The sequence below is a fragment of the Vulpes vulpes genome, chromosome 8 (genome assembly GCF_048418805.1).
Source record: "Vulpes vulpes isolate BD-2025 chromosome 8, VulVul3, whole genome shotgun sequence".
Lineage (NCBI taxonomy): Eukaryota > Metazoa > Chordata > Mammalia > Carnivora > Canidae > Vulpes > Vulpes vulpes.
In genome coordinates this window covers 106,072,717-106,100,563 of record NC_132787.1, presented here as the reverse complement: position 1 = coordinate 106,100,563, position 27,847 = coordinate 106,072,717, and the positions used below count along the sequence as shown (strand labels likewise).

The 27,847-nt window shown below is 58.4% G+C and overlaps 2 long non-coding RNA genes across 3 annotated transcripts in view; both read right to left on the bottom strand.

Moving 5' to 3' along the window:
• Positions 1 to 1,479: 1,479 nt before the first annotated feature.
• Positions 1,480 to 12,776, bottom strand: LOC112927776 (uncharacterized). 2 transcript variants are annotated; one of them, XR_012003249.1, is made up of 4 exons: positions 7,845 to 7,956; positions 7,259 to 7,734; positions 3,693 to 3,871; positions 1,480 to 3,070 (listed from the first exon to the last, which is right to left on the bottom strand). It is a non-coding gene; the product is annotated as an uncharacterized lncRNA (long non-coding RNA). The 2 variants fall into 2 exon arrangements; XR_003236627.2 differs by lacking the exons at positions 7,259 to 7,734; positions 7,845 to 7,956 and adding an exon at positions 12,693 to 12,776.
• Positions 12,777 to 14,218: 1,442 nt separating this feature from the next.
• LOC140600037 (uncharacterized) overlaps positions 14,219 to 27,847 on the bottom strand; it is a 29,809-nt gene continuing 16,180 nt past the window's right edge. Inside the window, exons 2-3 of the long non-coding RNA XR_012003250.1 lie at positions 17,897 to 17,986; positions 14,219 to 15,347 (exon numbers count right to left, since the gene is read on the bottom strand). This is a non-coding gene — a long non-coding RNA (uncharacterized lncRNA). The remainder of the gene's footprint in view (positions 15,348 to 17,896; positions 17,987 to 27,847) is intronic.

The window sequence follows — 27,847 nt, the reverse complement described above, 5'->3', positions numbered from 1 at the left end:
AGAGGCCAAGGGAACCGGCCTCCTGCCGTGCCCGTGGGCTGCCTGTGACTTGTCTCCGAAGAGGACGGCGTGGAAGCACGTGGGGTGACTTCATGGCGGAGACCGCAGCAGACCCTGCCTCTGCCAGGTGCTCAGGGCCACGTCAACAGCAGAATTTAGGGCCGCCCAGGTGGCTCAGGGGGTGAGTGTCTGCCTTGGGCTCAGGCAGTGATCCTGGGGTCCTGGGATCGAGTCCCACATCGGGCTCCCTGCGAAGAGCCTGCTTCTCCTTCTGTCTGTGTCTCTGCCTCTCTCTGTTTGTGTCTCATGACTAAATAAGTAAAATCTTTAAAAAAAGAAAATCAGCATAAAGTACCTGATGGGGGTGTTCGCTTCCCATGATGTCATGAAATGACACGTCACCTCTGTGGTCTTCCCTCCAAACCCTTAACCCCAGTCCAACCATGAGAAAAACATCAGACAAGCTCAACGTGAGGCGCGTTCTACAAACGACCTGACCTCAATCAAGGTCATTCAAAACAAGAAGAGTCTGAGAAACCGTCACAGGCCCGAGGAGGCCACAGGGACAGGAAACCAAATGGAAGGAGGGGTCCTGGAGAAAATCCTGGGGCAGAAGAAGGCCCCTGGGAACACTAGTGGAATCCCGATAACCCGTGGAAGTCAGTTCGCAGTGATGAGCAGACATGGGTGCCAGGTTGGGGCAAAAGCACTGTAGCTTTGCCACCTGCTTGGGGGCGGGGGGTGGATCTTTTCTGCAAACACACAGCTCTTCTAGATAAAAGGTTTATAGTCAGTAAATTGCAGAGATGTTTGGCTTCCCACCCCGGCATCCCACTGGTGGGGAGATCCTTCACATGTGGAACTCGGGGCCGTCAGGGCCTGAGCATCGGGCATCCGATACACGGTGAGTCTCCCGTGCAAGAGGCCTGAGGCCTGGTGCCAGGGTGAGGTCCCAGGGCTTCCCGGGAGTCCGATGGGATTCTAACCAAATTCTAGAGTGCTTAGAGACCCGAGCTGCATTGAACGGATCTCCCCCCCCCCCCCCCCACCCTCTGTGCATTGTTGGCCTTTGGCATCTCCCACCCCTGCCTTGTAATCAGGTGGTTGCTGGGTTCAAATTTCCTTTCGGTGTGAAAATGCAAAGCGACCTGGGCAGCAGGAGCAGAGCAGGTGTCCTCTTTCATCCAGCTGGGGTCACTGTCCCCTAAGGGCTCCCCCCTCCCTGCTCCCCCCGCCCCAGTCCCTCCTGCCCCACAGAGGTCTCAGTCCTCGGCTCATCAGGACCTGGCTGAGCTCCAGGCGGTCAGTCCCCCGCCCCCTGGCCTCGGGAACATGGGGGCCACGACGGGGGCCCCAGGAGGGCAGGCTGGCCCCCGGCCAGTGGGTCCCCAGATGCCATGCAACCCACACCTGAGCCAGGTAAGAGAATAGGTGTGTGTAAACAGTATTTGAAAAAGAAAATAGCTGTACAAATACAGCGCTTGTTAACACAGGTGTTTATAGGTGGAATTATTTTTCTAGGGCTGCTATCTCCCGAGCTTCTTTGTGAGTCCCAGTTCACACCTGCAGGGACTTTCCTATTAGGTGAAAGCACAGAGAGGAAACAGAGAGTCCCTATCGACTTCGCGGAGCAGGAGGTCAGCGATCGGCTGCAGGCCGGGCTGGTTTCCACCCAGTCAGTCTCTTCCTGCTGGAGCGACTTTCTTTTTTTATTTATTTTTCTTAACCTGCTCTAACAGGATCCGGCCCTTGCGGCGCTTCCTGCTCGGGGACGAAGCTGCTCGTGAGCGCCCGGGCCCGTGGGTGCTGCCTGGGCGCTGCTGTCTCATCTGTCCTCTCTCCCCAGGGCGAGGCTCGCTATTTCTATTCCAGGGACGAGAAAACCAAAGACACTTGTCCGAAGTCCTGGAGCTCCTGCGAGGGGAGGATTCCGGGGCCGACGTCCATGCTGGGCCGAATCCGGAGGGGGCTCCGGCCGTGTCCCCGAGACCCAGCCCCGGGGACAGGGGCACCGCAGGTGGAGGCACAGACGCCTTCGGCCGCAGCTGCGGTTTTGTTCGACCTCGCGGAGGACACAGCACCGTCGGGGTAGCAAGCAGCAGGTATCAAAGATTGTGGAAGAGAAACTTAGTTGCCACTGATCCGCACGCTTAAAAATGGTGAGGATGGCAAATTTTGATGTTACGAGTAGTTTGCCATAATTTCAAACATTTATGGAAGAGAGACTCAAGGGTCTGTTTGCCAGCAGCAGGGACGGGGGAGGGGGGGGGAGGACACCTGCGGAGGGTGACAGCAGCCCTGGCGTCGGTGAGGCCAGCGGAACGTGGCAGCCTGGGGGACGCCGGGAGGGCTGTGTCACTGCTGGAGCCCGGCAGACCGAAGGAGCGGGGCCAGCGGACACGGTGACCCGCTGGTCAGAGGCCACCCGGGGGAAGGCCCCTCGTGGCAACCTGGTGGAGGTGACCAGGGGCGAGCAGCATGGCATGGGGAGGCCTCGCTCCCTAGGGTCCCAGACATGCCTGGGAGGGGCCGAGCCTCCCACAAGCACACAAGGTGGGGGCTCAGGCGATGCCACCGGCGTCACCGCATCTACAACCCCCGGGGCAGACTTTATTCTTCGGTTTTAGCAGCAAAATCCTCCCATCCATCTTGAAAAATGAGATTTCTAGAAGTGTTGCTTGAGAACTATTGTTCTCCGGACGCCTGGGTGGCTTTGCGGGTGGGCATCTGCCTTCGGCCCTGGGCGGGATCCTGGAGTCCGGGATCGAGTCCCACGTCGGGCTCCCTGCATGGAGCCTGCTTCTCCCTCTCTCTCCCTCTCTCTCTCTCTCTCTCTCTCTCTCTCTGTCTCTCATGAATAAATAAAATCTTTAAAAAAAAAAAAACTATTGTTCTCTTCCTCCTGCCTCTTGGACCTCCGTTCACAAACCAGCTCCATTTCACAGATGAGGAAACCAAGGGTCAGAGAGAGACATGGGGCGTTCACAGGTGGGCCTGGTGAGCGAAGGCTGGCCAGGGTAGAAGCTCAGGTGTCCTGCATCCCACGGTGGCTCTCCCATCCTCCATGACACTGGAAAAGGGGGGTCTCTGTGAACAAACAGGGGGGTCTGGCCCTCTCCAAACCCCCTGTCTCCTCCCTGGGCCCCACTACCCCTCTCCCTCCATGTGGCAGATGTGCCAAGGCAGGCGGGCACACGGGTCTGAGCTCCCATCAGAGGCCAGCAGCTGGTCGCCCTGTCACTGGCCCAGAGGAGGGGCTTGGAGAAAGGAGGAACACCGAGAGAGGATTTTATCCCATTTTATTTTATTTTACTCTAAAGATTTATTTCTTTATTTGAGAGAAAGAGAGAATAGAAAGGGGCAGAAGTTACAGGGAGAGAATCTCAAGCAGACTCCTCACCAAGGACAAGCCCAACACGGGGCTCGATCTCAGGACCCCGAGATCGTGGCCTGAGTCAAAGTCAAGAGTCAGATACTCAACTAACTGAGCCACCCAGGAGCCCCCCACAATCGAGAATTTTAAAGTTTGCCGAGGAGAAGCTGCAAGGTTTTCCATCTGCATCTATGACAAGTCCCTAAAAGATGGGACGGTGCCGATAAATGAATGAGTAAAAGATGGGACAGTGGACACTTATTTGGTGTCGTTCTGATTAAGATAACCTCACATTATGGTCTCGGACCCGCTCTGCTACCTGGAAGTGATGAGAATGCTGGGATGTATCCTCACGCCCCGCCGCCACGCTCGAGACTCTGCGCTGCACGCTGGCACCCTCCACACCAGAGGCCTTGGGGGACAGCACACCCGGAGCTGAGGGGTACGGCAGCACCCCGTCGGCGGTGCCTCAATCGATGAGCGGATATTTGGCGAACCCTGTGTGCCAAGAACATGCATCATACAAAGAAATGGACCTTCCGTCGAAGCTCACTATTTCCCCTTACTCTCTATCACCCCAATGTGCAAAAGCCCCCCTATACACACACACACACCCCGGGCCAGGCCCGAGGCCGCTCCTGCCGTGTGCAGTTGTAGACTTAGCCCCGCACACACATCCGGCCGCATCTTCTGACCCTGCAAGTTGCCCAAAGCATGCTGCGTGCCTGGGGGTGGCCACCCACCTGTCAGCACCTGAACAGGACAGGTGTCTCCCAGGTGAGAACTACCTCCGGCTCTGGCTCTAAGGGAGGGCCTCTCCCCTGTGCTTCCTGGCTGGGCAAACTGCATCCCTTCCCCCGTGGGCTCCCCCCGAGGTGGGGGCCCACGCATCAAGCACAGCTCAGAGGTGCCCGGACACAGACCCGGGCTCCCCAGGCCAGGACAGCCTCTGACGTGCCCCAGGATTGCCGGGCAGCTGCCTTCTCAGTGTGTGATGGGGTGACACTGGCGCCCATGAATAATCATGAAATAAAGGGAGATAATTAATATTTAGCTTTGCCAGAGGGAAGTACTTGGGGGGAAACCGCCATTTAGTCGGAGGGGCGAGAGTTGTCAGCTGGAGGCCAGGCCTAGCGAGAGGGGCCGGCGGCAGCCCCAGGGCGCCCACGGCAGCTTGCTGGCACCAAGGTGACCTCCACGGGACGAGGAAGTGTGGAGTGGCAGAAGCACAGGCCAGCCCACATGCAGGCGGGTACCCCGGGGACCGTGAGCAAGGTCAGGGCCATGCCACGCTGCCCCTCGGAGCCCGCCCCGGGGTCAGCCTGCACAGGGCCTCGGTGGGGCGAGCCAGGGGCACCAGGGAGGCAAATGCCCTGCGACAGGCTGAGCCGAGAAGCCCTAGGGCCCCGCGTGACTGTGTCTGAAGGCAGGGCTCCTAGGAGGCTACTGGATCGGTGGCCTCAGGGAAGAGACCAGCGCTCCCCCCTCGTCACCTTCGCACCAGAACCTGGCCCTGCCGGACCTTGATCTGGACTCCCAGCCTCTAGAGCTGTGAGAATTTCTGCCGTCGAACCCCCTAGTCGCCAGCAATTCATGCTCTGGAGGGCAGCCCAAGCTAAGACACCTCCACCTGCCCTCCCAGGACAGAAAAACCCTCTAACACAGCAACCCCCGGGAGGCCACCTGATTAGGCTTGAATACTTCCAGGGATGGGGTACTCGCTCCCATTCCTTCAGCTTTGGGACAGTTGAATGGAGAGAATTAGGGACTTTGTTCCTTGAAGTCTTCTGTTCAAAGCCCACCTCTCCTCCGTCTATACGGTCCCTTCTCTCCTGGGGCAGGGAGTAGTCGCACACACGTGCAGGCTAGCCCGAGACCTGAGCACCAAGCGCACAGCCCCTTGCTCTAGGCCCTCACATCCGGCCTGTGCGCCGGGCCTGGAGACTCTGCCTCCTTCCCCCTGGGCACCCACGTCCTCCCCCACGGCCTCTTGCCTCCCCACCCGCCGCCAACCACCACAGGCTTTCTCCTGGCCTTTAGCTGTGGCCTCCCAACTTCCCCTCTCACGGCCTCTCCCAGATGCACGCTCCACACTGCTCAGGGCCAGCTTGCCGAAACACCCTCTGACCACACACTTGCCCATTGAGAATTGCCACCGTGTCTCCCCAGGCCTGTGGGACAACAGCGTCCTCGGTGCTTCATACCGGGTCCCAAAACTTGTTTCTGTGACATCTCCAGCCCCGGTGTGACCTCCTCTGGCCCAGCCCCACCCACCATGTGCATCGGCACTCACACACGGGCACACTAGAGGTATGTGCACATGCACTCACATGCACACACGCACACACTGCACCCAGGTGTGCATGCACACACACACACACACACACACACACACCCCCTCCAGCCACTCTGTCTGCCAGTTGCTCCGACTTCCAGCAGTCGCTGCTGCCCTGGCTGTGTGACCCGTGACAAGTCACCCTCCACATCTCAAGTCTCTGTCCATCTGTGAAATGGGAACAATCAAATCCTCTCTATCTATCTCCCTGGGGGGTTATGAGCTCTCGGTGGAAGGATGGGGACGAAGTCTGACGCAGAGTCTGGCATGTGTAAAGATTTCAATGAATGTTGGCTGCCTGCTGTCCGCAGAAAGCCAGGGCTACCTCTTAGAGAGCCCTACATCGGGGCAGGGGAGGCGGGAAAAGAGAATGGAAATCAGAGGCAGAGGGAGGGGAAGGCAGCCTGGAAGGTGCAGCGCCCGCCACCACGGGACAGAACGGAGCTGTCCTTCAGAGCCCCGCAGACACAAACCCTAATTATCCTTCTGATATTCAGATTAAAATATTTACACAGCAAGCAGAGCTGAAACAAAAGCCATAATAATTTTTTAGACTAATTTGTTCCATCTGAGAACAAAAATCCAAGTTTCTCAATATGAAAAGGATAGAGGATGGGTTTTTCCTCTCCGCTCCGGAAAGACTGGAAGGCACAGTAGCACCGCTGAGGAGGAAAGGACCAGCGTCCAGTGCTGGGGGGCTGCTGGCTGTTCCCAGTGCTGGGCTGAGTCCTGGCTGGTGGGCCTGTGACGGGGGAAGAGCCCCCCCCACCCCCCGCAAAGGCCCCTGCTGGCCTTCATCCGAGGGAAGTAGAGAAGGGTCCCAGCAGCGTCCCCTCCCCCATGGCTGTCGGCACCCATGGGGTCTGCACAGCTCCCCTCGCCTGGGAAGGAGCACAGAAGACACCCCCAGAGGCCAAGAGACACGGGGTGGGACTGGGAGGCACAGGGAAACACAGACAGGAAAGAGGCTGAAAGAATGAACTACAAATGAAAAGGCACAGGGAGGAAAGAGGGAGGGACGGGGCAGGGGGGAGATGGGAGAGGCCAGAGACGGGCCTGACTGGGCCTACTTTACCCTCCACCCTCCTGCTCCAAGGAAAACCGGCCTCCCCTTTGCCAAGTGAGAGGTCAGCAGGTCAGGCCTAGCAGTTCAGAGAAGTGTTTGATTTCTGGCCAAGACAAGGAAAAGACCAAAGTGCCCTGAAGCCCCTGGTCCCCCACCCCCAACCGCCAGAACCAGGCAGGGTGGGGCCACAGCCCATCCCAGGGAAGAGGACCAACGTGGCCGAGGCCTCGGACCGTCTCCTCGGTGAACTGGCTGCTTGGCCCACTTTGTAATTCCCACGCCCCAGAAAGCAGTGGTCTCAGAGGCCTGCCCCACTGGACACCCCACCCCCTCCCCCCGCCCCAGGCCTGGACATCGTCCGCTGTCCTTCCCAGGCACTAATCACAACTCAGGGCAGTGGTAAGATCGGCAGCTGGGGGCAGAGACAAATCCCAAGGAGACAAAGCCCAGGTCATTCTCTGTCCAGTTCCCAAGGCTGCCGCACCTGCTAGACTCAGCCAGAGGAAGGCTCTTCACTTGGAATCCTGGTCCAGCTGGAGTGGGACAGGGAGGGGACAGGGATTGGGACCCGAGAGCCGGTCAGGAGCCCCAGGGTCCCGTCCTAGAGGCTGAGCATCGGCATCCGGCCTGGGTGCGGGTGGTTAGCTCGAGGGAAGGGCCATGGGCCACACAGGGAGCCAGGTCCGGGCCGCAGGGCCGTGAGGGGCTCTGCTGGGGTGACACAGAAAGCCCTGGGAGCAGAGCCTGGCACACAAGCGCTCCGCAGACCACCAGCAGCCAGGGGAGAGAGTCTCCCTCGCAGCCCCAGAGAGAACCGACCCTGCCGACACTTTGACCGTGGACTTCCAGCCTCCGGACGCGCGAGACAGTAGCTCTCTGCTGGCTGGGCCACTCTGGTCGCGCTGCGTTGTTACGGCAGCCTCAGCGACAGACGCAGCTGCCCGGGAGCCGTGATGACACCTGTTTTACGGAGGAACGCCTGGGAACTTTGCCAAGGTTGCATGGGCCAGAGCGGGGCCCCTGTGGGGAGCCCAGGTGGGCACCAACCTGGCCGCTGGGGCGGGTCTCACCTGCACGCTGACCCCGCGAGCTGCAGTATGTCACTCATCTCTTGCCCTGAGTGGGAGGCATCCAGTGCAGACCAGCTGGGAAATGCACTTGACCCCTGGCCATGGTCATTCCCTGAAGAAAGAGCTGAGTCAGGGGCACCCTGCCCTCCGCGGGGTGGAAGGGGAGCCGGAGGCCAAGGGCCTTCTGGCACTATCTCAACAGGCAATCGGGAACTAGTTCCCCAGCTACCAGAGCCCTGAGAGATTACTTCAACTTGGGCCACTTCCCCACTCTTTCCCCTTTCGTACCCACCCTCTGCCCTGCGTGGTGGCTGATGAACCCCTGACAGCAGCAAAGGTCAGCCCTGGGATCCGCAGCAGAGGCTGGAGCCGGAGGAGGGCTCCACCCTCCAAAGGCCAGTCTGGCCCAGAGGGATGGGGCGGGGGGGGGGCATGCACCCAGGCCTGGAGCCACCAGGGGTAAATGAAACCTCCCTCCATGGGGGACCCAGGCGCCCCCGCCTCACCAGGGTCAGTCCTGGGTGATTGCCCAGGCGGGAGCGACCTCAGACTGTGATGTTGTTCAGCTGGCCACCTCGGGTGGGTCCCTAACCTCCCAGCTGCTTCCTGACCAAGATTAGGACACAGGGGGGAAGATAAGATAACGGAGGGGATCCCATCCGGCCCTCACCTCGGACCTGGGCTCCGCCAAGTTGCTCACTCAGAAGGGTGACGTCCGCTGTGCCTTGGGAAGGTACAGGGGACGTGGGTGAGTGCAAAGGGGAGCTCGGTGCTCCCCGGAACAGGCCGCCATTCCTCCCAACCCAGGGCCCCTTGCTGGCGGGCGCGCTCGCGCGCTGGGGTGGCTGCGTCCGCGTAGTATTTCCGAACCAAAAACACATTTTTTACATATGTTATTCCCCACCCCGATCCTCGCAAGCAATCCCACGAGGTAGAAACTGTTGTGTTAATACACAGATGGGGAAACTGAGATTGGGGCTGGCTCAGGAAAACTGGGCCGGAATTCAAACCTGAGGGACTCCCAGAGGCGCCCCGCACCTGCCACAGAAACCAGCCTCGGGACGGGGCCGGTGCGAGCAGCGCCTAGGCCACCTGGGGGGACGGGCCCCCACGGAGCTCGCACGGCTCCCCCGTGCACACAGAGCCAGCCCCGCTGTCAGAGCCCCCTCCTTACCTCTAACCCAGCCCTTCAGCTGCAGCCTGAGCCCGTTTCCTGTGTTCCGTCCAGAGCGAAGACAGAGAACCACCCACTCAACACCCATTCTGTAAAAACCCTCGTGTTCCTGCAGACGTAACAGTCATCCTGCAGGCTAGCTTCCCCCAAACTTCCCTCCTGCTTCGAATCCTCCAGCCTTTACCAATCTCTGGGGGCAGTGGTCTGGGGGTGGGAGGCCGGGGGGTGCAGAGGGAGCCCGCTGTAGACGTGGGCAGGCGTCCTCGGGCTCCCGCCCTCCCGGGTGTACGGGAGCCACAGTCCATGGAAGACAGAAGGGGACAGGGACGGGCTGGGGCAGGCAGGCGGCACACGGCCCAGGCCCCGGGAGCCCAGCGCTGCTCTGCCTTTGGCCCTGCTACCTCTGCTCTCCTTCCGTCCGATCCACAGTTCCCCATGGTCCACAGGCCTCCAGAACCTCCGGGCCCGGCCAGCCGCCCTCCCCATCCAGACCCGGCCTTTGCAAAACCTGCCGGGATCCCAGCTCTGCACCCCCGTGTTACACCGCCCGTGTCGGGTGGGCACCGGGAGGGTCTGGCCCACCCAGCTCGGGCCCTGGCAATCGGGACACATCTCCCTCCTGTTTTCTGATGGGAACAGAGGGAGGTCTGTCGCTCAGAGCAGAGCAACGGCCTAACCGAACTCGAGATAGCTGCCATCTATCACTTCCCTGCAATCTGCAAGCTTGTCACTCGCCTGCAAAGATTAGATTAGGGGGAGCCGGGTCATCAGAAAATCCAACTTGAGATACCTAACATCCGGTTCTCTTTTGTCCGAGACCAGCCTCACTGGCACTTGTGCAAGTGTAGAACAGGGCGGGCAGGCCTCTCCTCTGCGCGAGCCTCGCCCCCCTCGGCCCCCACACCATTAGCTCTTGCCCAAGGGCCTTGCAGTTTTCCAACGTGGCGGCCCAAGCCTTTGGGGTCACCCCAACGGCCGGTCCCCGCCGCTGCCCCTGGGTGTTCTGGAGAGGCTCACAGTCCCTGGTCTCTTGCTTCTTCTCTGCCTCAACGACAATAAAAGCCACCACCCCTCACCCCAGTCCTGAGGGCCCTTCCCCAGAACTGGTAATTGGATAGGATTTGAATGGTGAGTGTGTCCTCTTTGCATTTCACACCTGGCGGGGTGAAGCTAATGAAGAAATGGTCTCTCCACAGAGGGCAGCAGAGCGGCGTGCTGGGCTGGGGCCCGACAGCCGGGTCCCACCCTCTGGGAAGACATGCCAGCCAGGTGGCATGGGTGTCCCCTCCCTGCCAGCACCCCAGGGGCAGCCCCGGCCTCAGTCTCAGGGGTGGCCAAACCCTGCCAGCTCACACAGCCCCTGGGCCATTCTAGCTGATGTCTCCAAAGCCAAAAGTCCCCCGAGAAGTTTCTGTTTCAGTCTGAGCTCCAGGGGTGCCATGTCACAATGGGTTTCCTAAGCTGGCGCTCCTCGGGTGCGGTTGAGGGCGCAGAGGGTCAGGGATGCTGACCTGCTGCCCGCACCCCCTGACCGCACCTCTCCCTCCTTGGCATGAGGGCCCGGGTCCTCGCTCCCGGGGCCAGCCTGGGGTGTCTCAGGGGCTGTCACCTGCAGCCCAACGCCTGGGCCGGACGAGAAGGGTGAGGAGGCCAAGGAGGCTGGGCCCTAAACCCGAGGGCACCCCCAGTCAGGATTTCAGGACGGTCCGGGAGGCACAGGGTGGGCGTTCAGGAGCCATCGGCGGCTGGTCTGGGTGCTCCCGCAGGGGGGTCGCTGCCCAGGGCCTGGGCTCCCACGGCCTCGGGTGAGAGAAAGAACCCCGAGTCCTTAGCAGAGAGAAGACCTGGTCAGAGGGGGCCCGGACATTCCTCATCGTCGACGGATCCCAACCCTTCCCTCTGCGGCTGACTCTGTCAAGTCTCCTCCTGCCCCAAACCTACTGCAGGTGAATGCCTGGGAAGTTTAACATTCTGGGGAAACATCACAGCTGTGCTCCCTGGAATCACTCCTGACCCCCCCTGCTTCTCTCCATCTGGCTCCACGGGCCCCTCCCCTTCTCCAGCTCCTTACCCTCCTCCCTCCCTCCGTCCCTCCCTTCTTCCCCCTCCCTTCTCTCCCCCTTTTCTTCTCTCCTTCTGTGCCTGGGGGGGGGACCCCTACTTTCATGGGCCCTCTCCCCCAAATGAACGTCTCAACATCTACAAATATTAACTTCATTAATTTGGGAAGGATTTATCAGTGCAGAGGTTAATTGTCTCTCCCTGACATGTTTTTACTGAATACATCTGGGTGACAAAATTAATTTCCTCATTAGCTATTTTTAAAAGTGGAACAAGCTAAGGGGGAAATTGGTGCGGGGAGCCTGCCATGTGAGCTGTCCCAGCCTCCAGGCGGCCCCAGGCTCGGCCCCAGGTTCCCCTCCCAGGGCTGCACGCTCAGCCCCGGGACCGAGAACCACCAAGGTCAGGGCTCAGGCGCTGCTGCTTCCAGGGGGAGACCCGAGGTCTGAGTTCTGGGGCGAAGCCTGGTCTCTGCGGTGCCCGGAGCCCCAGGGAGAGGGGGCCTGGGCCCTGCACGGAACCCGGACCCGCCCGGGCTGCTGCAGGCCCCCCCCTCCCCCTGAGTCCCTCCTACTTGGACCCCCCAGTAATGGCTCTCTCGAGCAGAGGAAGGCCAGCAGATAGACCGAGATACGCCAGAGGGGCCCGGGCTGCACAACCTGTGCGGCTGAGCCCAGAAAGCCAGACCAAGTCACTCTGCCCCCAGGAAGCCAACCCCTCCCTCCGCGTGCTTATGGCAGCAGCTTCCAGCCCAGACGCCCCCGCAGAGGGACAGGGGACGGTGGGAGCCCCTGCACTGAGGGTCGCTCAATCTGTGGCCCCCGTTTCCTCGACCATGAAGGATACTAGCTGCCCCACTGCCTTAAAGCCTCTGGAACCGGAGGCTTCCCTCATTCCCATTCAGAGGGCCCAGGAACCTCCCCGCCACCAGACCCCATGGCTGTCCCCGCCCGTCTCCACCCTCTGTAACCTGCCCCCAACCTTCCAGAGTGACCCTTCCCCTCACTCTAGGTCCATTTTACCCATCAGTGCTGCCTGCCCAGGACAGAGGCCACCAGAACTGAGAGACCCAGCCAGCTGCAGAGTCCAGAACCCCACTGAGCTGAGCCGGGTACGCACCCCAGCTCCTCCCAGGAGGCAGGCCAGCGCCCTGGGCCTCATCCTAGCAGAGGAGAAAGGCCACGGATCAGACCCTGCCATGGGCCACAGCCAGGCCAGACCCAGGAGCCCCTTCCTCCAAGCCCTGACCTCACCAGGGGTCCAGCTCCAGGCTCTCAGCCCTGTCCTCTCTAGGAAATAAGGCAGCCTGGGACGGGGTGCTGATACAAATCCCAAATCTCCTGTTTCTATAAACTGAGACACCGCACACACGCGCGTGCACGCGCACAGGACGCTCCCCAACGGCCGCTGCTGACCTAGCCCGGAGAAATTACCATGTGCAATTCCAGGAACAGGAAAAACCAGACCTAGGGAGCTATCTGAATGTCACACGCTGTCAGCCTGGGGCAGGAAGAGGATGGGCTGCCGGCACCTCCCCTCCCAGGCTTTTATCTCCCTGCAGTTGGGCCTGCCTTTCTCACGGCCACCTCTTCCTCCTGAGGGCAGCAGCTCACCTCGGGCAGAAGGATCCTTGGCACCGGTCGGGCTCGGCCCTTCCCTAGGCTCGCTGCTCAGCAACCGAGCACCCACGTGGCTGTGAGCCGAAATGACAGAGGGGCCCCTCCCTGCCCGTAGCGGCAGCAGGAGGTGATCACACATACAACGGGACGCACAGTCACATTCCCAGCTGTCCTCCCCACCCAGCTCCAATCTGCCTTCCGTCTGGGAGACCATCTCCCTCCACCTGTCTCCCACTGTCCCTCCCTGCTTCCAGCCTGCCCGGCCCCAGGGGTTCCTGGAATGGGAATTCCAGACCTTGCAGGGGGCTGGAGTCTGGAGAGGAAGTGGGACGATGGGCTCCTGGGCTCCGGCTTCCCACAAGCACTGCACCCAGCCTGGCCTGGGGATGGGGGCGGGAGCAGGCCTCAGGGCAGCCCAGGGTCCTGATGCTGAGCCTGAGGATGGAGCGAAGACTTCCCAGGGGGGATGAAAAGGAGCTGGGTTCTGAAGGATGAAGAGGAGTCTGCCGAGCTGGTCAGAGGGGAAGAACGTGCAGAGGGAGCAGCATTTGCAGAGGGCCTGGGACTTGAAAAGGGGCCTGCCTTGCAGGGGAGCTTGAAACCGCCCCGTGCCGTGAGCACGTTCGCTTCAGAAGGTCGAGGAGGATGGGCCCGGGGTGGAAGGAGCCCTGGCTGTTTCTTCACATCAGTGCTCAGCAGGAATTAAGCAGAAGAGAGGCAGCCTCCAGCTGTGGGTTGGGAAGAGCACTTGGGGGCAGAGCAGAGGCCAACCCGGAGCTGTGACAGCCACGGCAAAGCTCAACCTCAAAACCGGGGAGCACTTCTCATGGCACCGCTTCCCCTAAGAAGCACAGTGCAGGTTGTGTCTGCATCCGGTGGATTCTCAGAAAACCTCGGGGAGCGCGCTGGAAGGTCTCTCTGGTCCTTGGCACCCTGGGTCCGACCCGTGAAGTGGTTTGCCCGCAAGGTTTTGTGGAACCAGGAAAGTTAGATCTTGCCCTGCTTTAGAGATGGGGAAACCGAGATAAAGGGGGGCTGCGTATCAGGAAGCCCGTGCCTGTGCCAGGAATAGCGCTCCCATCGCCCCGGACTCCCACACCGGGACCACACGCTTTTGATGTGGGTGCGGCAGCTGCACGCGTTTTCCTGCAAATGCACCTGGGTTGCCTGTGTCACCTCCAAATGTGGGCATCTGGGTGCTGCGAGGTGCCCCCACCTGAAACGCTGCCTCCCCCCGCCCCCTGCCGAAGCCAGCAGACAGTGTGCAAAAGGCAAGGCAAGAAAGGAGACCCCTCAGAGCAGAGCGGGCGCCGGCTCCGTGCGGCTGACATCAAGGCCCGCGTTCACGGAGCTCATTCGGGTCTGTCCCCATCCACGGCCCGTGCCAGGATCTGGTGACACAGCGGCCTGCCTGGGATGCCTAGAGGCCGTCCCCGCTGAGGCTGCTTGAAAGGGAAGGGGGTGGAGACAGGGCTTTGCCCAGCTGGTCCTGGGGGCCGTGGTGCTCCCCAAGGGCTCACCTGTCCTCTCCGGGCCTCCCAGATCTGCCATCCGCTCCCCAGGCTGGAAGGGGGAGGGAGGCGGTTCTTGCCTTTGGAAGAACAAATCCTGGTCAGCTCATTTCCTCAGCTCAGCCAGCAAGTGTGGGGAGCAGGTCACCAGAGCGGGGACTTCCAGAGCTGATGGCGCCAGAGCGTGGTGGGGATTGACAGCCACCACCACCGCCCCCCACCCCAAGCAGCGTGGGTTTCGAAAGCCAAGGTTTTCTTGTCTTCTGAGCCCTGTGACTTTTTGAAAGGGAACAACTGAAGCATTGCTTGGCAATTTTTGTTCTCACTCCAAAGGCACGTTGCTTTGGAAAGTGGTCAGATTCCGCATTTGTTGATTTTAGAATCCAAAAATATGGCAACGGAGAAAGGGGAGGGATGCTTTTTAGGATTTAAGATATTTTCTCAGACACGTTTGAAACATGATTACGGCCCGAAATATTAATGGCAGGTGGATCTCCTGCTCAACAAGGAGCTTCCACAGGCCTGAGTGTGTGTACTAGGCATTTCTGGGGTGGTTACAGTGTTCTGCTCACGTCACCCACCAGCACCCCATGCCCTCAGATGTAAAAATTATCATTGTCCGTATAGTGTATAGGGAGGGCTGTGCCAAGCGCTCTGCACAGATCACCTCATTTAAGTCTCAAAACAATCATAAAAGGAAGTGTCGTTAAACCCATTATACAGATGAGAAAACAGAGGCTTAGCACAGAGACCTGCCTGAGCCCACCGCACTGTTCACTGTCAGAACTGGGATGAGCCCCAAGCCCCCCAAGGCCATTGCCGGGAGCCCCCCCCCCACTATAACGTCTCCCCTTTCTCCCTCTCCTGCATCTAGTTTCCACCACGGACGAAACAGTCCCCATCTCACCCCCTACTCCACTGAGCCCCTCCCCACTCCTCCCCAGGCCCCTCCACCCCACCAGCGTCAGATTCAGGAGCTTCTCCAGAGGAGGTGGCATCCTTGTTGTTGAGAGTGGCTCTGGGTCCCCTGCTGTGTCTAGCACAGAGTGTGCTACCACGAGGGAGGCGGCAAGCGTGCACGGGAGGAGCAGTTTCATTCTGCACCGGGGCGCTGTTTTTCCTTCTTCACAAGCCACATCTACGAAGAAAATTAATAAAATCTACTGGCGAGGCCATGCTTGAATGGGGGGCGGGACCCCCTGCAGAGCCAGGTAAAACCCAGCCTGCCCCGCGTGGAGCCGGACGGTTTGCATTTCACACACAAGGTTCCCAGTGCCTCTGCCGCTGGTGCTGGCCTTGCCCTGCCACCCATCCACCAATGCCTGCCCCTGATTCTTGAGCTCACCCCCCTGACTCTTGACCTCATCCCCCTGACTCTTGATCTCATCCCGATTCTTGACCTCATCCCCCCGACTCTTGACCTCATCTCCTGATTCTTGAGCTTACCCCCCGACTCTTGACCTCATCCCCCAACTCTTGACTTCATCCCCCCAACTCTTGACCTCATCTCCCAATTCTTGACCTCATCCCCCAATTCTTGACCTCATCTCCTGATTCTTGAACTCACCCCCCTGACTCTTGACCTCATCCCCCTGACTCTTGACCTCATCCCCCTGACTCTTGATCTCATCCCCCGATGATTCTTGATCTCATCTTCTGATTCTTGAGCTCATCTCCCAGATTCTTGAGCTTATCCCCCAGATTCTTGAGCTCACCCCTGCGATTCTTGACCTCATCCCCCCAATTCTTGACCTGATCCCCCCAATTCTTGACCTCATCCCCTCGATTCTTGACCTCATCCTGGAGAAGGCAATTATGACCCTGCACTAAATGCTCATCGATGTTTTGGACTACTTTGAACCTCTGGTCCAGAGCATAAGAACAATTAATGGGCCCATTCTAAGTGCTCTATTTGAAGGAGTCATCTGTTGCATTGGGGGATTTTCCTCTGCATTTTTAGAAATGCCAGGAAATAAAATTCTCAGTGTGACTCCATTACCCTCATCTGGGGCACTGCGAGCTCACCACCGTTACACCTTCAAGAGGACCTGGGGCTCCCCGTGAAAGGGGCGAAGCGCAGCCTAGGGTAACGCTCTGACTTCTCAAACCGTGATACCATTTATTTTGGCTTGGGCACATTCAAATAAAAAAGAAAAAAATCCCTTATACCCCACACGCGCGTGCACGCACGCACATACACCGGCTTTCGGTTCACAATGAATGTGTGGGTCTTTTCTGTGTCTCTGTGGCCGGGTCGCTGGGCCTGGGGGAAGGCCCGGGGGACAGAGGCGGGGCGGTCCCCATGCTCCGCACACCGAGGGACGGGTCCCCTGCACCCTGCCAACCCCGTGGCTGGTGAATCACGAAGCCCGTGTCCTTCCCCAGTTACTGTAGCTCACGGAGCTGACTGAAAAACCAGTAGCAGCTGCAGGAAATGGGTAAGAGCACTGACCACAGATAAACTGTAGGACGGCACGGAGCAGTGGTGGAGAGACTCTGGGACAGGAAGTGGCGCGGGCAGGCTGCAGCCCCACGCCCGCTGGCGGGCCACTCCCGCCGGCTGCGCCCCCCGATTGCGCCCCGGGGCCCACCGCCCGCATGGCCAGCACGTGCACAGCGTGGCCAGCTGGGCAGGGCCCTCAGCCGCCCCTCCCTGGGGGTCAGAGGGAGAAAGAGGCCCCAAGGAAGCCCCTGGCTTGGGAGGTCCGGGGGCTCCTGTCGCCGGCGGGGGCGGTGGCTCTGGTCATCAGGCCCCGGGCCGTGCGCTGCAGGTCATGCCCTTGCACCTCCTGGACCAGGGTCCCTGCAGACAGAACAGCCACCTCTCAGGAGGACGGGGCCAGGCACACGGAAAATGCAAGAATGCAAGGCGGGAAGTGCTGCATCTGTAAGTTACAGACCCGTGTTTTCCAATACCCGTCAGCCAGGTCGAAGGACAGACCCTCTGAGGTTCACAGTGACAGTGCGCATCACAGCCAGGCACCGTGCCACGTCCTGCCCCACCCTGCCCCACCGAATGCCCACAGCCCCGCCGGGCACTAGGTCAGGTTGGCCCCCACCGCACAGATGAGCAAACTGAGGCTCTGGGGATGAAGTACGCCTTGCCCCGGGTCGCAGGCCTTATAAAGGGGCAGCGTCCGGATTCACGACCGACCGGACTGCAGTTAAATACCCTCCGAGCACAGGGAGCCGCGAGGTGTGGACGCGAGGGACAGAGCAGATGAGCAAAGCCTCTGGCTGAGGGCCTGCGGTCCGCGGTGACGCCGTCGGCCCAAGCAGCCCAGTGAGACGGGGCCCAACGTCTCTGCACCCAAAAACAGACCCAGGGGTGCTTCCAGGGGACCTCTAGGGCAGGGCGGTGAGCCAGGCCCCACCAGGCCCTCACTTCCCTGTGCCAGGCTTCCTGACGAGCTGTGGTGGAAGCTCCAGGGTCCCCACTGGAACTTGGGAACCGAGGGCGGCCTGGGGGGAGGGGTTCCGCCGAGAGGGGCTGACCTGAGCCCTCCTGGGGCCCTCCTCAGGCTCTCCCTGCAGGCAGCGGCACCCGGGGGAGCGGGCGGGGGCCCCGCGAGCCTCCGAGAGGCGGCCAGGTGCACCTGCCCCGCTGGCAGGAGCGGCCCCCTCTGCTGGCACCCGGGCCATCGCTCGGGGTAGCAAGACAGGAGTTCAGCTGGGCGACTGACTCACCCTTGTTCCTGGAACTGTCTGAAGGCGGGAGAGGATGCTGTGGGTAGGTTCTAACTGTATCATCTGGGCTGGGGCCGGTAGCAGATGGTCCTTACAAAAAAAAAAAAAAAAAAAAATACTTCCATGTGGGCCTAAAATAGCACAGCACTCACCATCAGCTGAATGGGGAAATGTATGGGCCGGTCCGTCACGTGGGGGCGGCCGCGGCGGGCGGCAGGTTGGCCACGGGCACGGCGCAGGCTGCAGGGCAGAAAGGGGAAGCCCACCGACCGCCCGGCCTCGTGGGGGGCAGCTGGCGACGCAGCCCCGCTCGAGTCCCACGACCACCCCGGGCCCCCTCCAGCCTCTCACACACGCAACCGCGGCTGGCACGGCGACAGCAGCACGCGGAAGCCAGGCCATGGGACCGCCGAGTCCGGGTGCCCCTGGGCCCTGGGCAGCTCCCCTTCCCTCGCCTCAGTTTACTTATCTATAAAATGGAGTGAACAGAGCAACATCCTACGGGGCCAGGCCAGGCAGGTGGAGGGTCTCTTACGACCCCCTCTGGGCCCACGCTCGGGGGAGGGGACGACAGGAAAGTGGCAGACTGCGCTCAGAAGGGTGGCGGGTGGCCCTCCTGCCCGTGCCCCCAGAGCTCCGCTACCCAGAGGCCTGAGATGGGGTCTCGGGTGGTGAAGACCCCCGGGGGGGGATCAGATGGGCCGCTCCGAGGGCCCCCGCGCTGCTGCCCGGCGCAGAGGTCTCCCTGAGATGGAGGCGTCCCCGGGGTCCCCTGGGGACGAGCCGGGCGCCGGGCTGCTGGGTGTTTAACAACTGGCTCCGTCGGAGATTGATTTAAAAAATCGCCGATTTGTGCCCACTTGGGGGATGCAGAGGCCCCCAGCACGGCCAGGTGCTCCGCCATCCAGCACCCACCCACCCGCTGCCCCCGAGAGGCCGGCGGGGCAGCGGGAGGCTCGAGGGCACACGGGTCGGGAGATGTGTGGACGCTGCGGTTGGTCTGCGGGTAGCTGCCCGGTGTGGCCGCGCGGACACAGGCGCCGGGCCTCAGCGTGCGGGGTCGGCCGCGGGACCGCCGGGCAAGAGGGCCGTGGGGTCGTGGCGCTCGTGTCTCTGGGAGGGCCGGGGATGTGGCTGAGGTGACACCCGTGGGAGCGGCTCCGGGCTGCAAAGGCCTGCTCGCCCCCCACCAGCCCGACCCGGGTGCCGCAGCCCCCCTGCTCCCGCCCGCGCTGCCCTCCAGCACTTCTTCAAAGGGCTGTCAGGCCGCCTCCGCTTCCTGTCCTCCCGCCCGCGGGGCCACCCGGGCGGCCACCACGTCAGCCCTGGCCGACGTCACCAGGGGCCCCGCTCTCCACGTCCAGGCCGTGTTTCTCAATCCCCCTCTTACTCAACCCTCCCGCCAAGGGGCCTGGCTGCCCCTCGCCCCGGCTCGGCTCCCTGTCCCTGCCTCCCTGTCCCCATCTCCCTGTCCCCATCTCCCTGTCGCCGTCTCCCTGGCCCCGTCCCCCTTGCCCTGTCTCCCTGGCGCCATCTCCCTGGCTGCGTCCTCTATCTGTCCCAGGCCACCCACCTCCGGGTGCCCGAGCCTTCGCTGGGGTGGCGGCCCCCCTGCCCCTCTGTGAGCGCAGCGCCTCTCCCGCCGCCCAGCCCAGCGCCCCCGGCCGCCGCAGCACCATGGGGCCCCCTCCTCCAGCGCGGAGCCCCAGCCTCCCGGCCGCCACTTCCTGAGAGGCCGCCGTCCTGTCTCTGCGGCACCCGGCCTCCGGCATCGGCCAAGCCGTCCACGCATCTGCCCTCTTGCCCCGGCGCCCCGCACTCCGCGCAGCCTCCCCCTCCTGTCCTCGCGCGGCCCAGGTCATCCGACATGGAGCAGCGGGGACACGGACCGCATCCCCTCGAGAGCCGGCATGCGCACTAGCTTCAGCCCACCCCCCTGCATCCCCCCAACCCCTCTCTCTCCCTGCATCTCCCCCAACCCTCTTCTCTCTCCTCCTACCCCCTCTCTCTCCATCTCCCCCAATTCCCTTCTCTCTCTCCCCTACCCCTCTCTCTCTGCATCCCCCCAATTCTCTTCTCTCTCCCCTACCCCCTCTCTCTCCATCTCCCCCCAAACCCTTCTCTCTCCATCTCCCCCCAACCCCCTTCTCTCTCCATCTCCCCCCAACCCCCTTCTCTCTCTCCCTCTCCCCCTCTTTTCCCCCCCTTTCCCACCCTCCACCCCTCACCTCTCTCCTTCCTTCTCCCCCCCACCCGCAGAGCAGTCTTCCTCTCCTCTGCCCCCAGCACCCACCCCTCCAACCCAATGCCCACTCTTGCTTCTGATGTCAGCCTAATCACGCTTTCTCTCTCCGGAAGACATTCTTTCCCTCTCGCACCTCTGCCCCCCACTCCCCAGGAGGTGTCTCCTATTACCTGCCTCTGACCTTCCATACCATTTTCTTCGTAGCTGTTAATAAGTCTGGAATCATTGACTTATGTGTGTGGTTAATTAATGTTTATCTCCCCACCCCCGGGGGCTGGTTACTGCCCCTTGGGAGCGGCCCATCAGGAATGGCACTGCCTTCCCCAGGGCATTGTCTCCATTGTCTCTGAGCTGCGGGAGGCCCGGCCCACCTGCCACCTGGGCACTCCCAGCCAGGGTGACCATGCAGAAGCCCCAGGACGTTTCCACCGCCTGAGGCAGGACCCCCAGCCTCCTGCCCCAGACAGTGGGAGCCCCTAGGTTTACCCTGCCCCCATGGGTGGCCCAGTGCACCGGGCGTGTTCCGAAAACACGCATGGATGAGCAAATGGCGCCCCTGCCTGTGGGTGTCTGAACAAGCCCCACTGCCTCCAAGGCAGGTGCTAACGAGGGCCTTGCATGTGGGGCTCAGGAGGCCACCTCCCTGCAGACGGTCCCCTCGTGGAGCCCGCCCAGAGCTCAGCAGGCAGGACCATAGACAGACCCCCTTCGTCGTCTCCCCGTCTACAGTGCTCAGGGCCCAGGTAACAAGGTCCATCCTCGCTTGGCCGTGTGCCCAGGAGCAGCGGCCGGTACCTTCTCTCTGCTGGTCAGGATCTCCGCCTTCCCCCTCCCCGGGCCTCCTTCCCCATCATCCAAATCCCTGTCCCTTCAACCAGGTTTGGTGAACTTTCACTGAGTCAGAATTCCCACTGGGCTCCAGGTGTTCCGTCCCTGCAACAGACAACTGTCAAGAAGTCCCCTTGTGTCACAGGGGCCGCCCCAGCAGGGACCATCATGTCCCCCTTTGCTGCCCTTTGCCATCGTGTATGTGTGTATGGCCAAGCTACTGTCCTACATGTGCTCACCCCGTCAGTGTAATGATCGCTTCTGGGCACCTGGGTGGCACAGTCTGTGAAACGTCCTGCTCAGGTTATGGTCTCAGGGTCATGGGTTCGAGCCCCATGTCAAGCGTCACTCAGCAGGGGGTCTGCTTGTCCCTCCTTGTCTGCCCCTCCCCCTGCTCATACATGCTGGCGCTCTCTCTCTCTCTCTCTCTCTTTCTCTAAAACAAATAAATAAAATCTTTACAAAAAAGGATTGTTTCACACCTGAACAGGTGCTTGGCCCTGGTCACACAGTAACCAATAATTCCACATGTCCTTGGCCACAAGGAGGTCACTTCTGAGCCTCTTTCCCTCCTCATCCGCCTGCTTTCTTGAATCCCTAATCCCTTTTTCTGTGTCAAGCACTCTGCACAGTTCTGGAGACACTTCAGAGTTGGGAAGAGTTTCTATAGCTGAGAACGAGTCAGAGGGCAGAGGGTTTCAAATGGAAAATGAGGGTGTAAAGTACAGACAAGACGCCACAGAAGCTGCAAGCGGGAGAGGTTAGCATGGGTAGAGCAGTGTACCCGAAGTTGTAGGAGAGATCGCATCAGGCCCGCCCTCAAGGGACAGACAATAACAACAACGGCAGCTAATGATCACTGAGCCCCAACAATGTCGCAATCAGTGTATAGGAGATGCCTTGGCCAATCCTCACAATCACGCCGGCACAGGTGTTATCCTTGCTCTCATTTTACAGATTAAGAAACTGAGACACACAGAAGTAATTGGCTTAAGGTTGGGCAGCTTGTAGATGGCAGAGCCAGGACATGAACCCACGCGGTCCGACGCCAACAGTGCTCTCCGACATTGCCAAGGGATTCGGGCGTATGAGCTACCTATGGCTGTGTAACAAATATCCCCACATTTAGCAGCCTGACACAACATCCATTTGTCATCTGGCAGTTCCTGTAGGTCAGAAATCAGGGGCTGGCTTAGCTGCTGGCCTCTCTTGAGCTGCAGATAAGATGACAGCCATCCTGGGGGACCTGGTGGCTCGGTTGGCTAAGTGTCCCACTCTTGGCTTCCGCTCAAGTTGTGATCTTGAGGTCATGAGATGGAGCCCCGGGCTGGCCTCCTCCATGCTAAGCATGGAGTCTGCTTCAGATTCTCTCTCTCCCTCTGCCTCTCTCACTCCTGCTCTCTTTCTCAAATAAATAAATAAATCTTAAAAAAAAAAAAAAAAAAAAAAAAAAAAAAAAAGATGAGAGCGTGCATCACCTCAGGAGGAGACTAGGGAAACACTGAGTTCCCAGCTCACTCTCGTGGCTTCTGGCAGGCCTCAGGTCTCCGCTGGCTGTGGCTGGAGACCTCACGTCCTTGCCTCGTGGGCCTCCCCACGGGGCAGCTCACACCGCAGCAGCCACTCCACTCAGAGCGAGGCAGCGGAAGAGAGGGACAACAGGACAGAGGTCACAGCCGACTGGTGCTCCAGTCACGGAAGTTGCATCTCATCACTGTTGCTGGTGTTTGCTGTCTACTCACGAGAGGCAAGTCGTCAGGGTCCGGGCCATGCCCCAGGGAAGCACACGGCAGGGCATGCCTACCCGAAGTGGGGTTGGGGGCACGCCCAGGCTGCCCACCCCGTCGGGCTAGTAGACGACACGGGCGTCCACCAGCAGCGTCAGGTGTGAGCTCATTATCTGTCCTTTGGTTCCCTGAAATCCTAACCGTGTGTTCCTAAGAAGAATAGCCTCGGAGTGAGCTAAAACTTGATTCCCAGCCTGAGAGAGTTCTTCCTCCTGTTCTTCCCAGAAACTAAGTGCCAAAGAAGACGAGCACTTCTTAAAGATCAGCGGCGCGCTCGGCTATGTAAGGAAACACAAGTGTATTTCGCTGGCGTTGGGCTAAAAACTTGGCAGCAGCTTCCACTCCCACCCCCTCGCCATACGACTTCAGCTGGTCCCCCTAGAGCGCTTCTTTCTTCATCTTTCCCTAATGAAGAGACACCCCAGTGGTTCCAGGGCTAGAGTTTCTCCTCCAGTCATTTCCAAGCATTGCCATCAGTGTCACCTTCTGAGAGCCCCTACGCACACAGGCCCCGTCACCCCTCAAAGACCACCTGTGGCTCCAAACTCAAGTCCGGGGTTCAAGACCTTCTATTGTGCAGCCCAAACCTGCACCCCACACAACCCGGGTGCTCCGGGTAAGCTGGTCCACATGCCTTGAATCTCCTGCTTCCGTGCCTCTGATCGCCCCACTTGCTAACCCTTGCATGATTTTCCTGCTCCTCTTCACCTACCCAAAATCCTGACCTTCAAGGTCAAGTTTGAGCCCCATCTTCTCAAAGAACCTGTCTGAGACCACCCCAGCCATCCGAGGCTGGACTTGGCACAAGGCAGTGTGTGTTCAACAGCCTCAGCTAAATAAAAATACTCGTCGAGGCAAGCAAACTACTCCAGGAAACTCGTCTGAGCTTTCCTCCCCAAACCTCCAGCCCTGTCCTCATCATCGCGACTTGCTTACTCCCTCTGGGTCACCTGGGCAATGGTTCCCAGCATCCTTCTGTATGAACATTGGCTACTACCCAACCCGGTGCCTGAGGAGATGGCTTTCCCTGGGCCCCGCACATCTCCCGCTGCCCAGACATTCCCGGTGACACCGAGGGCTCTCATGCAAGGCTGTGTCTGATGCATCTCTAAATCCAGAGCAGGGCAGAGACAAGGTCAATATTGTCAGGAATGAGGAAGAAAGTGGATCCGTTCATCGATTGGACTCCCCCAGGAAAAAAAACACTGGAGGTGCTTTACTCTAGTTCTTTAATGCTCAGAAATACAAAGATAACCTTCCACTTAGAAATCTAAGAACATAAACTCAGTCCCCTCCTGGCAGAGAGGAAAGCATGACCTCTAAAGCATGTTAGAGGTCAACAGTGCAGAGCCACTAAAGCTGTGCGCCTGAGGCCCCATCTCCCAACAGTCCGGGGTGAGACGGGCAGGCAGCAAAAGCAGACAGGACAGGCCGATGGGAAATAGGCCTGCAGTGCGCGTTGTGCGCCTCAGGAGCACCCACACTCCCTGAGTCGGCGTGGTCCCCCGAGTCCTCCTGGTAACGCCTCCCTCTCCCCGGCCATGGTACATGACACCCACATTACTCACTGCACATTCACTCTTGAACTTTATATTCTGCTGTTCTCTTTTCGCACATTGTTCAGAAATAAATGCTGGTGCCCACATTACATTTGGCTTTTAAATAGCCTGCCGCAGAGGAGACTTGCCCAGTGCTCTCCGAACCACACCGGACGGGGCCCAGGCCATTTGCACGGAAGGCAGAAGTTAGAGTCGGTGTGAGCTCACAGGTAACGGCACGTGGAGGCCTGCCCTCGCTCCTGGCACCGCCATCGCCAACCAGGAGCCTTGACGGCATCTCTTAATTGTTCTCAACTAAGGCTCACTTTTCTAAGAAACACCTTATGTCAGACTTTTTTGGTCTCGGACCACTGCATACACCTCAAAATTAGTGAGCGTCCCTAAGGAGCTGGCGTTCGTGTGAGTTGTATTTGAAGATATTTACTGCGCTAGAAATTAAAACTGAGAAAATTTCTGAATATTTTTCAATTTCTTTCAAAAAAACACAATACACATTCACTACATATTGGCATGAATTTCACATTTTAAGAAAAATAACTGTATTTTCCAAAGCAAAAATCACAGTGAACAGAATGGCAACCGTTTATACTTTTTCCGGGCTCCCAAAATGTCTGAATTAGTGGAAGACAGCTGGATCCTCACATCTGCTCCTGCTTTCAATCTGTGCACTTTGTTGTTTTACTTGAAGGATGTGAAGAAAATTCAGCCTCAAATATGTAGTTGGAGAACAACTTTGTAATAGGCTTCTCAGATCATTGCGGCTATTCCTCTTTGATACTACACCAAAACTCAACGAGTGGTACTTTCTTAAAGGTTAGTTGCAACATAGAGAGTCTGAAACCATATCAATTAATTTTGCAAACACTGTTGTATTAAAACCCACTATCATGCAGTTTGAGTATTGCTTTTTGCCTGTTCGTGAATTTGCAACATCGTGCATTGGTCATTTGGAAAATACTGATTCACTGAGCTGCGCAGATCCAATGATATGTTGACACATCTCATTAGACAACATCCAGAAATCACAGCATTACCTTAACCACTAACCTCATCAGAAAAGTCTGAATCAGGAAGCTATCAGGCTCACACGTTTTCTAAAATTCTAATTTTCACTGGGAAGTTTCAATTTTACAATTGGCAACAAATATTGTCGATTATTTTTCTTGCAGAAACAGGCTCACTTCACTTATTCTCAAGAAAATGTCTGTGAAACTCCCAGGTCTGAATAACCTAGTTTGTCGGTCAGTTGTCCCATAAACACCAGGCTGCAGGGAAAGCCTGGGCAAAAAACCCAGTGCCTTGCCAGTGACCAATGACATCTGGCCACACGAACAGAACTCCATTCACACCACTGGAGCAATTGCACTTAGGAAAAAAAAAAAAAAGACTTCTTACAGTGTTCGTAAACATTTCTATTAATGTATCCAAGAGAATCAATTATGATCTTAAAAGAAATGTTACAATTTTTCAGGGAATCAAAATCAGTGAAACCATTTTGATCATTTAATTCTCCTTCATTTAATATTTTTAAAAGTCAATATGATGCTTCCTTTCACCCTTGTTTTTTCTTTCCTGTCTGAGGTGTTGGAGAACAACGGTGAGGCGGGTACATGTGTCCAGGGGCCTTGGCGCCAGGTTGCTGGCATTGGAATCCCAGCTCTCTCGCTGTCTAGCCATGAGAGTAGAACAAGTTTCCAATTGCTCTGTGCCTCAGTTTCTTCATCTGTGCCATGGAGTAATAATAAAGCACCTGCTTGTTGGTGTTGCTGTGAGGATCAAGTGAGCTCTTGACAATGATGTTGTCACTAGAGGCATGTTGTCACCTCTGCAGACAGGCTGTATCCCAGGACCCTGTGCTTTGTGGGAAAGCCTCCAGAACTGGCTGGCTTTCCCACCCCCCAGGCAGCATATGCCCTCTGTCTCGGGTGCCAGCATGTCCAGGAATCTAGAACAGTTCAACCACAGGCAGCCCCCCTCATTCTCTCCTCCTCCTATCGGTGAGGGGTGACATGAATGAGGAGAGAAAGAGGCCCAGCAACAGGCCCTGATACCTGAGCCCTTCTGGAGGCCTGAGGGGAGCAGGGAGAAGATGGTGGTAGTGGGGGTGCCCAGTACCTTGTGATCCAGGTGATCTGCCATCATCACCTTCCAACGAGGGCATGTGTGACAGGTCTGGTGACCTGGGGAGTGCCCCCCAGGTCTGGTCCAGCAGCTGAGCGTGAAGCTGTGTGGAAGCTCCCACCACAATGAGCACAGCCTCCATGCCCAGCAGGCAGCGCACCAGCCCACCCTGCCCTGGGAGGGCCTCCTCCCAGAGGAACCGTAAGAGATGTGACCCCTTGGCTGGGGATCCACCACAGAGCAGGGGCAGACTCCATCCCACGAGGCAGAGCTCAGGAACAGGCCTCAAGAGAAAGGGGCAGAGGATAGAGGATAGGCTGCTGGCCACCTTAACCTGACACTCCCTAGCGGAGTGGAGTCAGCACAGGTGACTCAAACAGGAAGTACCTACAAAACCAGTAATAACACCTAGAACTAAAACGCACAGCATGCTCATGAACGTGGATCTGGGCAGGTAGGCAGAGCCAAGCAGCTCCTCACAGAGCTCCCGTTCTGTCCAGGAGGCCCTCCGGGTGTGCTCCTGCCTGAGTCCTGTCCTACCCAACGTTTCTCTCACAAGGAACTTTGGTGACCCTCAGTCTCCAGTAACCTTAGGCCCAGTCTGAATTTCCCTCACTAGAGGTCTTTGTCAACATTGCCTACCACTGTTTTCCTGTGAAATGGGAGAAAAAAGTGCAAGTCATATATCTGATAAGGGGCTAATAGCTGAAATAAAGAACTCATGCATCTCAATAGCAGAAAACAGAAAAGGAAAACAAAAGGAAAAGAAAAAAATCCAATTAAAAATGGGCAGGAGTTCTGAATAGACATTTTTCCAAAGAAGACCTACAGGTGGCCAACAGGTACGCAGAATGATGTTCTACATCACTCACCGTCAGGGAAATGCAAATCAAAACCACAATAAGGTGGGCACCTGGGTGGCTCAGCGGTTGAGCATCTGCCTTTGGCTCAGGTCATGATCCTGGGGTCCTGGGGTCAAGTCCCACATCAAGCTCCCTGAAGGGAACCTGCTTCTCCCTCTGCCTGTGTCTCTGCCCCTCTCTCTGTATCTCTCATGACTAAATAAATAAAATCTTTAAAAAAAGAAAAAAAAAAACCACAACAAGGCATCACCTAATAGCTATTCAAGGGACTATTATGAAAAAGACTAGAAGTAACAAGTGTTGGCAAGGATATGACAAAAAGGACATCCTGTTGGTGAGAATATAGATAAATGTATGGGCTATATGGAAACTGGTATGGAGGTCCCTCAAAAAATTAAAAACAGAACTGCCGCATGATCCAGCAATTCCATTTCTGAATATTTATCTAAAGAAAATGAAAAAACTAACTTGAAAAGATGCACCCCCCTGTTCTTTGCCACATTGTTTCCAATTGCCAAGACAGGGGAAACCAACCCAAGTGTCCAGTG